The sequence below is a fragment of the Mya arenaria genome, chromosome 16 (genome assembly GCF_026914265.1).
Source record: "Mya arenaria isolate MELC-2E11 chromosome 16, ASM2691426v1".
Lineage (NCBI taxonomy): Eukaryota > Metazoa > Mollusca > Bivalvia > Myida > Myidae > Mya > Mya arenaria.
This window is the reverse complement of record NC_069137.1, coordinates 29,973,936-29,982,679: the sequence shown is the minus strand read 5'-3', so window position 1 is coordinate 29,982,679 and position 8,744 is coordinate 29,973,936.

The following is an 8,744-nucleotide window of genomic DNA, read 5'->3' as shown; positions in this document are numbered from 1 at the left end:
GGTGAGTGAAGGACACAATAATGTAGTGAGTGAATAACCTAGTGAGGTGAAGTGAATGACACAAAGATGTGGTGAGGGAATAACCTAGTGTGTTGGTGGATGAATAACCTTGTGAGGTGGTGGTTGAATAACCTAGTCAGGTAGTGAGTAAATAACCTAGTTAGGTCGTGAGTAAATGACACAATGATGTTGTGGTGAATAACTTAGTTAGGTTGTCAGTGAATGACATAATGAGTTGGTGTTGAATGACATAAAAGATAGTGAGTGAACGACCTTCTTGGGCGTTGGATGAATGATATAATGAGATGGTGAGTGAATAACCTAGTGAGGTGTTGAGTGAATGACATAATGATATGGTGAGTGAATAACCTAGTCAGGTGGTGAGTAAATGGCACAATGATGTGGTTGGTGAATAACTTAGTAAGGTGGTCAGTGAATGACATAATGAGTTGGTGGTGAATGACATAAAAGATGGTGAGTGAACGTCATTGTTGTGAGTTAGCTGAATGACATAATGAGATGGTGAATGAATAACATAGTGTGGTGGTGAGTGAATAACCCAATGAGGTGGTAAGTGAATGATATAATGAGTTGGTGGTGAATGATATAAAACGATGGTGAGTAAACGTCCTTGTTGATATTTGGATGAATGACATAATAAGATCGTGAGTGAATAACCAATAGAGGTTGTGAGTGAATGATCTTTTGAGGTGGTGGTTGAATGCAACAGGGAGGTGGTGGGTGAATAACCAAGAGAGTTAGTGAGTGAATGGTCTTGTCAGGTGGTGGGTGAATAACCTAGTGAGATGGTGGTTGAATGACACAGAGAGGTTGTGAGTGAATAACCTATTGAGGTGGTGAGGGAATGATCTTGTGAGGTGATGGTTGAATGATATAATGAGGTGGTGGGTGAATAACCTAGTGAGTTAGTGGTAGAATAATCTAGTGAGGTGCTGGGCGAATAATCTAGAGAGGTGGTGGGTGAATAACCTAACGGTGTGGTGGGTGAATAACCTAGTGAGGTGGTGAGTGAATAACCAAAAGAGGTTGTAAGTAAATAATCTAGTGAGGTGGTGAGTAAATGACAGAATGCGGTGGTGGGTGAATGACCTAGTGTAGTTTTGGGTGGATGGCATAAAGAGGTGGTGGGTGAATGACATAGTGAGTTTGTGGATGAATGACATAATGGGGTGGTAAGTGAATAACCTAGTGACGTGGAATGTCAATAACCTATTGAAATGATGGGTGAATAACCTAGTAAGGTAGAGAGTGAATGACATAATGAGGTTGTTAGTGAATGACGTAATGAGGTTGTTAGTGAATGACGTAATGAGGTGGTGAGTGAATGACGTAATATGGTAGTGAGTGAATGACGTAATATGGTGGTGAGTTAATGACGTAATGAGGTGGTGAGTGAATAACGTCATGAAGCGGTGGGTGAACGACGTAACGAGGTGGTTAGTGATTGACGTAATGAGTTGGTGATTGACAGACATAATGACATTGTAGGTTTGGCATAATGAAGTTGTGGGTAAATGACATATTGAGATGGTGGGTTAATAACATAAATGATGTGGTTAATGAATAGCATAAAAGGATGGAGAATGAATGACATAATGAGGTGGTGAGTGAATGACATAAAATAATAGTGAGTGAATGCCATAACATGATGAATATTGGATGACATAATAAGGTGGTGAGTGAATGATATAATGAGGTATGAGTGATGCATAAAATGATGGAGAGTTAATGACTGAATGGGATGGAGAGTGAATGACATAATGAGGTGGTGAGTGAATGACTTAATGAGGTGGTGAAATAATGACGTAATGAGGTGGTGAGTGAACGACGTAATGAGTTGTGAGTGAATGGCATAATTAGAAAGTGAGTGAGTAAAATTATGAGGTGGTAAGTGGGTCACACAAAGTGAGTGTATGACATATTGAAACGGTGAAAAAATGACATAATGTGATGATGAGCTAAAGACATAATTTGAATGACATTATATAAATATCAGATCAAATGGAAGATGATAGCATAAAATTTAAACGCGAGAATGTAAATGTCAACCGAGCCTTTTGCCGATCTTATATTTAAAATATTATACCAAATAACAACAATTGTCTGCAATATATATCGGTGCAACAAGATCATGATTATCAACTTTAAACTTTAAATGTTAAAGTGATAAAATCTTTTCGGCGTTTTATTACGTCATGTAATAAACTGTTTCCGGCTAAATGAAGTTTCTATTTTTAGTTTTTTGCGTCTTCTAATACGGATGACCAAGTAAGGTTGTGGGTGATGGACATTATGAGTGAATGGCATAATGAGGTTGTGAGTGAATGGCATACTGAGATGGTAAGTGAATGACGTAACGAGGTGGTACGTGAATGACGTATTGAGATGGTGGGTGAATGACGTAATGAAGTTTGAGTGAATGACATAATGAGGTAGTGAGTGAATGGCATACTGAGGTTGTGAATAAATGACATAATGAGACGGTGTGTAAAAGGCATAATGTGGTTGTGAGATAATAATACAATGAGGTAGTTATTGGATGACATAATGATGTGGTGAGTAGATGACACAGTGAAGCGGTGTGTGAGTGACCTGAAGGTGATGAGCGTAATGCATATTAAGGTAATTAGTAAATGACAAAATGAGGTGGTAAATAAACGACCTAGTGAGGTGGTGAGTGAATGATATAATAAGGTGGTGAATAATAACCTAGTGAGGTGGTGAGTGAATAACATAATGAGGTGGTGAGTGAATGACATGATTAAGTGGTGGGCGAATAACCTAGTGAGGTGGTGGGTGATTGACTCAATGAGTTGGTGAGTGAATAACCAAGTGAGGTGGTGGATAAATGACACAATGAGATGGTGGGCGAATAACCTAGTGAGGTGATTGGTGAATAACATAATGAGGTGGTGAGTGAATAACGTAATGAAGTTTTGAGTGAATGACATAATGAGGTAGTGAGTGAATGGCATACTGAGGTTGTGAATAAATGACATGATGAGACGGTGTGTAAAAGGCATAATGTGGTTGTGAGATAATAATACAATGAGGTAGTTATTGGATGACATAATGATGTGGTGAGTAGATGACACAGTGAAGCGGTGTGTGAGTGACCTGAAGGTGATGAGCGTAATGCATATTAAGGTAATTAGTAAATGACAAAATGAGGTGGTAAATAAACGACCTAGTGAGGTGGTGAGTGAATGATATAATAAGGTGGTGAATAATAACCTAGTGAGGTGGTGAGTGAATAACATAATGAGGTGGTGAGTGAATGACATGATTAAGTGGTGGGCGAATAACCTAGTGAGGTGGTGGGTGATTGACTCAATGAGTTGGTGAGTGAATAACCAAGTGAGGTGGTGGATAAATGACACAATGAGATGGTGGGCGAATAACCTAGTGAGGTGATTGGTGAATAACATAATGAGGTGGTGAGTGAATGACATAAATAAGTGGTGGGCGAATAACCTTTTGAGGTGGTGGGTGAATGACACAATGAGGCGGTGGGCGAATAACCTTGTTAGGTAGTGGGTGAATGACACAATTAATGAGGTGTCGGGCGAATAACCTAGTGAGGTGGTGGGTGAATGGCACAATAAGGTGGTGGGAGAATAACCTAGTGTGGTGGTGGGTGAATGACAAAATGAGGTGGGATTGACCTAGTGAGGTGGTGGATTTATGACACAAGTAGGTGGTGGTGAGGTGGTGGGCGAATAACATAGTAAGGTTGTGGGTGAATGACCTAGTGAGGTGGTGGGTACATGACACAATGAGGTGGTGAGCGAATGACCTAGTAACGTGATGAGTATATGACACAATGAGGTGGTGGGCGAATAACCTAGTGAGGTGATGGGAATTGTTACAATGAGGTGGTGGGTGAATGACTTAGTGAGGTAATAGGAAATGACACAATTAGGTGATGGGCGAATAACCTAGTGAGGTGGTGGGTGAATGACACAATGATGTGGTGGGTGAATAACCTAGTGAGGTGGTGAGTGAACGACACAATGAGGTGGTGTGTAAATCTTAATGAGGTGGTGGCGATAAACCAAGTGAGGTGGTGGGTAAATGATACAATGAGGTTGTGGGCGAATAACCTAGTGAGGTGGTGAATAACTAAAGAGGTGTTGAGTGAATAGCCTAGTGAGGTGGTTGGGGAATGACATAATGAGGTGGTGAGCGAATAACCTAGTAGGGTGATGGATCAATGAAACAATGAGGTGGTAGGCGGATAACCTAGTGAGATGATGAGTGAATGACATAATGAGGTGTTGAGTGAAGAGCCTAGTGTGGATGAGGGGAATGACATAATGAGGTGATGAGCGAATAACCTAGTAAGGTGATGGATCATTGAAACAATGAGATGGAAGCCGGACTACCTAGTGAGATGGTGAGTTAATAACATAATGTGTTGGTGAGTGAATAACCTAGTGAAGTGGTGAGTGGATGACACAATATGGTGGTGGGTGAATAACCTAGTGAGGTGTTGAGTGAATGACAAAATTAAGTGGTGGGCAAATACCCTAGTGAGTTGGTGTGTGAATGACATAATGAGGTGGTGAGTGAATGACCTAGTAAGGTGGTGAGTGAATGACCTAGTAAAGTTGTGGGTAAATGACCTAGTGAGGTTGTGGGTGAATAACCTAGTGAGGTGGTGAGTGAATAACCAATTGAGGTGGTTGTCGAATGACACACTAAGGTTGTGAGTGCTTACATAATGAGTTTGTGGATGAATGACATAATATGGTGGCGAGTGATTGAGATAATGATCTGGTGAGTGAATGGAATAATAAGGTGGTGAATGATTGGCATATTGAGGTGGTTAGTAAATTATATAATGTGATGATGAGTGAATGACATAATGAGATGGTGAGTAAATGGAATAATGTGGTACTGAGTGAATGACAAAATGAGATGGTGAGTGAATGACAAATTGAGGTGGGAGTGAATGACAAAATGAGGTTGAGAGTGAATGGCATAATGAGGTTGTGAGTAAATGACATAATGAGGTTGTGAGTGAATGACAAAATGAGGTATGAGTGAATGACAAAATGAGATGGTGAGTGAATGATAAAATGAGGTTGTAAGTGAATACAAAATGAGGTGGGAGTGAATGGTAAAATGAGGTTGTGAGTGAATGGCATAATGAGGTTGTGAGTGAATGGCATAATGAGGTTGTGAGTGAATGGCAAAATGAGGTGGGAGTAAATGACAAAATGAGGTGTGAGTGAATGGCAGAATGAGGTTGTGAGTGAATGGCAAAATAAGGTAGGCGTGAATGACAAAATGATGTGGGAGTGAATGACAAAATGAGGCTGTGTGTGAATGGCATAATGAGGCTGTGAGTGAATGGCAAAGTAAGGTGGGAGAAAATGACAAAATGAGATGGGAGTGAACGACAAAATGAAGTGGGGAGTGAATGGTAAAATGAGGTGGGGAGTGAATGGCAAAATAAGGTGGGAGTGAAAGACAAAATGAGGTGAGAGTGAATGGCATAATGAGGTTGTGAGTGAATGGTAAAATAAGGTGGGAGTGAATGACAAAATGAGGTGGGAGTGAATGGCATAATGAGGTTGTGAGTGAATGGCAAAATAAGGTGGGAGTGAATGACAAAATGAGGTGGGAGTGAACGACAAAATAAGGCGGGGAGTGAATGACACAGTGTGTTGGTGAGTGAATGGCACAGTGTGTTGGTGAGTGAATGGCACAGTGTGTTGCTGAGTGAATGGCACTGTGTGTTGGTTAGTGAATGGCACAGTGTGTTTATGTGTGAATGGCACAGTGTGTTGGTGAGTGAATGTCACAGTGTGTTGGTGAGTGAATGGCACAGTGTGTTGGTGAGTGAATGACACAGTGTGTTGGTGAGTGAATGTCACAGTGTGTTGGTGAGTGAATGGCACAATGTGTTGGTTAGTGAATGGCCTAATGAGATTGTGAGTGTATTGCATAATTAGGTGTTGCGTGAATGGCATTATGAGGTGATGAATAAATGACATAATTCTGATGGTGAATGAATGACATAATAAGGTTGTAAGTGGATGGCATAATGAAATGGTCCGTTAATGGCATATAGAGATTTTGAATAAATGAAATAATGAGGTGGAGAGTAAACGGCATAATAAAATTATAAGTAAATGATATAATTAAATGGCGAGTGAATGACATAATAAACATATCGCATTGAACCATAAAAAAAATAAGTGATTGAAAGAAATAATGATATATAAAGTAAATGAAATAATAAGGTGGTGAATTACATAATGAGTGGTTGTATAGAAGACAGAATAAGATGTTGAGTTAATGAAAAACATTTGGCTGAGTGAATGTTATAATGAACATCGGGGTAACTGAAACAAATTAGCTGTGGATAAAAAAACAAAGGGCTTTGTCAACTCTCGAATGAAAAATATTTAAATGAGCTTACGAGCTAGTGTAGAAATTTTCCTGTGCTTAATGAACGAGCGTGAAAAATTCAGTCACAAAAATCGCTATGCAATACGCAAAATAATTATGGCAGATGTTCTCGTACTTCAGTCTTTGGCCATTGACAAAATAAATATGGCAAAAAGATAAATCAAGTATAGAGAATAACGGAATAATAAACATATCGTATCGAACCATAAAAACAAATTAGTGATTGAAAGAAATAATGATATATAAAGTAAATGAAATAAAGAGATGGTGAGTGAATTACATAATGAGTGGTTGTATAAAAGACAGAATGAGATGTTGAGTTAATGAAAAACATTTGGCTCAGTGAATGTTATAATGATCATCGGGGTAACTGAAACAAATTAGTTGTGGATAAAAACAAGGGTTTTGTCAACTCTCGAATGAAAAAAATATTTCAATGAGCTTACGAGCTAGTGTAAAAATTTGCATGTGTTTAATGGACGAGCGTGAAAAATTAAGTCACAAAAATCGCTATGCAATACGCAAAATAAGAAGTATGGCAGATGTTCTCGTACTTCAAGACCAACAGTAAAACTTACAATAGTTAGTAATAACTTAATCCCTTTACAGGCAAGAAACAAATTGATTTTCTATATACCTTTTATTCTATATTATTAATGTTTTTATTGGAGAACATACTTCTATCAAAGTTTCAAGATTATTGGCAGATCGGCAATAAATTGTCTTTGGCCTTTGACAAAATAAATATGGCAAAAAGATAAATCAACTATAGACAATAACGGAATAATAATAAATATTCATTATGATATTATATATCACTATATGAATTGTTCAACATTTAGAAGGAACATACATAGATAAACAAAGCTAAACATAATTAGCATTGCTACTGTACAAGGAAAGTGTTATTGCAGATTGCTATCTTAGTTGTTCTTTTGCTTGACATTAGTCGTTTAAACATATCTAAATCTGGCCATGATGTTTTACCTACGTATTTTAAGCGTTAGTGTCTTAATTTACTACAGCATACTACAAAATGGTATTCATTTTCTATAACATAAGCGTTACAGCATCTCCATAAAATGTTTTCTCTCGTAATACAGGTATATCTTCCTACTTCGATTTCTAACTTGTGAGCAGACAATATCATGGAAGAAAAATAATTGCGTAAATAAGCATTTTCAATTTTATCAATATATTCTTCGTAACCAATGAACAATAATAATATTGTGACGTCGTCAGCGAAAATGAGTCCTGTTGAGGTAATCACGTTACCGAGATAAAGCGAGATTAAAAAACACAACACGTTTTCTGAGCAATTATCGTTTTGTCAATTAACTAATTTGGCATTATTTTGCAAAGTATTTACATAATCGAAGTGTATAAACAATATAAAGGCACATCACTCTGTTATCAGTTGATTATTGTCGATAATATTCATGCTGCCTGACCTTAAATCATGATTAATCGCCCTTGATCTGAAGGTGTCGCTCTCCGCCATTTTGATGGAAACATGTCGAAACCCGTACTGAAGATATGACGGTTTTGCCGGTTTATCCACACGGCATTAGAATGCTTTTCGGATTAATTACACGGAAACAATTATTTGGAAGGTAATGTATGCAGTTATCTATGTTGTCATCCTTTATTTAAATTGTCATTTGATGTTTATTTTAAATAACCTTTTGACAGTTTGACCCGGAAGTATTTTTCCGTAACAAAATACGGTTTACTAATAGCAACAGATATTATGGCGGAAAATTTGAAAAACACTTGAACATTTTATGAAAATGTCCCAGTTGAGTGAAGCAAGCACCACCCCTTACGAATTAAGCCAAGACCATTTATTTCGCGAAGAGTTATTAGAAGTTGATAGACTTTATTTTCATGTTTTGTGTCCAGAGAGTTCTGGTGCAAGTGATTTAGTCAGTCTGATTCAGAAAATGATTCTAGCCATGAAAGTAATGCTGTCAATGATGAATCAGATGATGATATATGTAATGCAGAGACTGTTCAGTGTGAAAGTTTTGACCATGATTTAGAACCTTCTGCAGAGTATTTAAGACAGAGAAAGAAAACTGATGATTTCTTTGCTCAGACCTGCAAGTGTGAAAAACTTTAGGCAAACCATGCAGTCAAGTTGTCGATGGTAATGATATAACTGACTTACGTATGTATTCAGCCGGTATGCAGACAGATGAACTTGATCTTGTTATTAAATCAGCCATGTTGTGCCACAGAAAAAATGGCCAACAAACTGACAGTTGTAAACATAAACGGCAGGAGAGGGTTAGGCCCAGTCA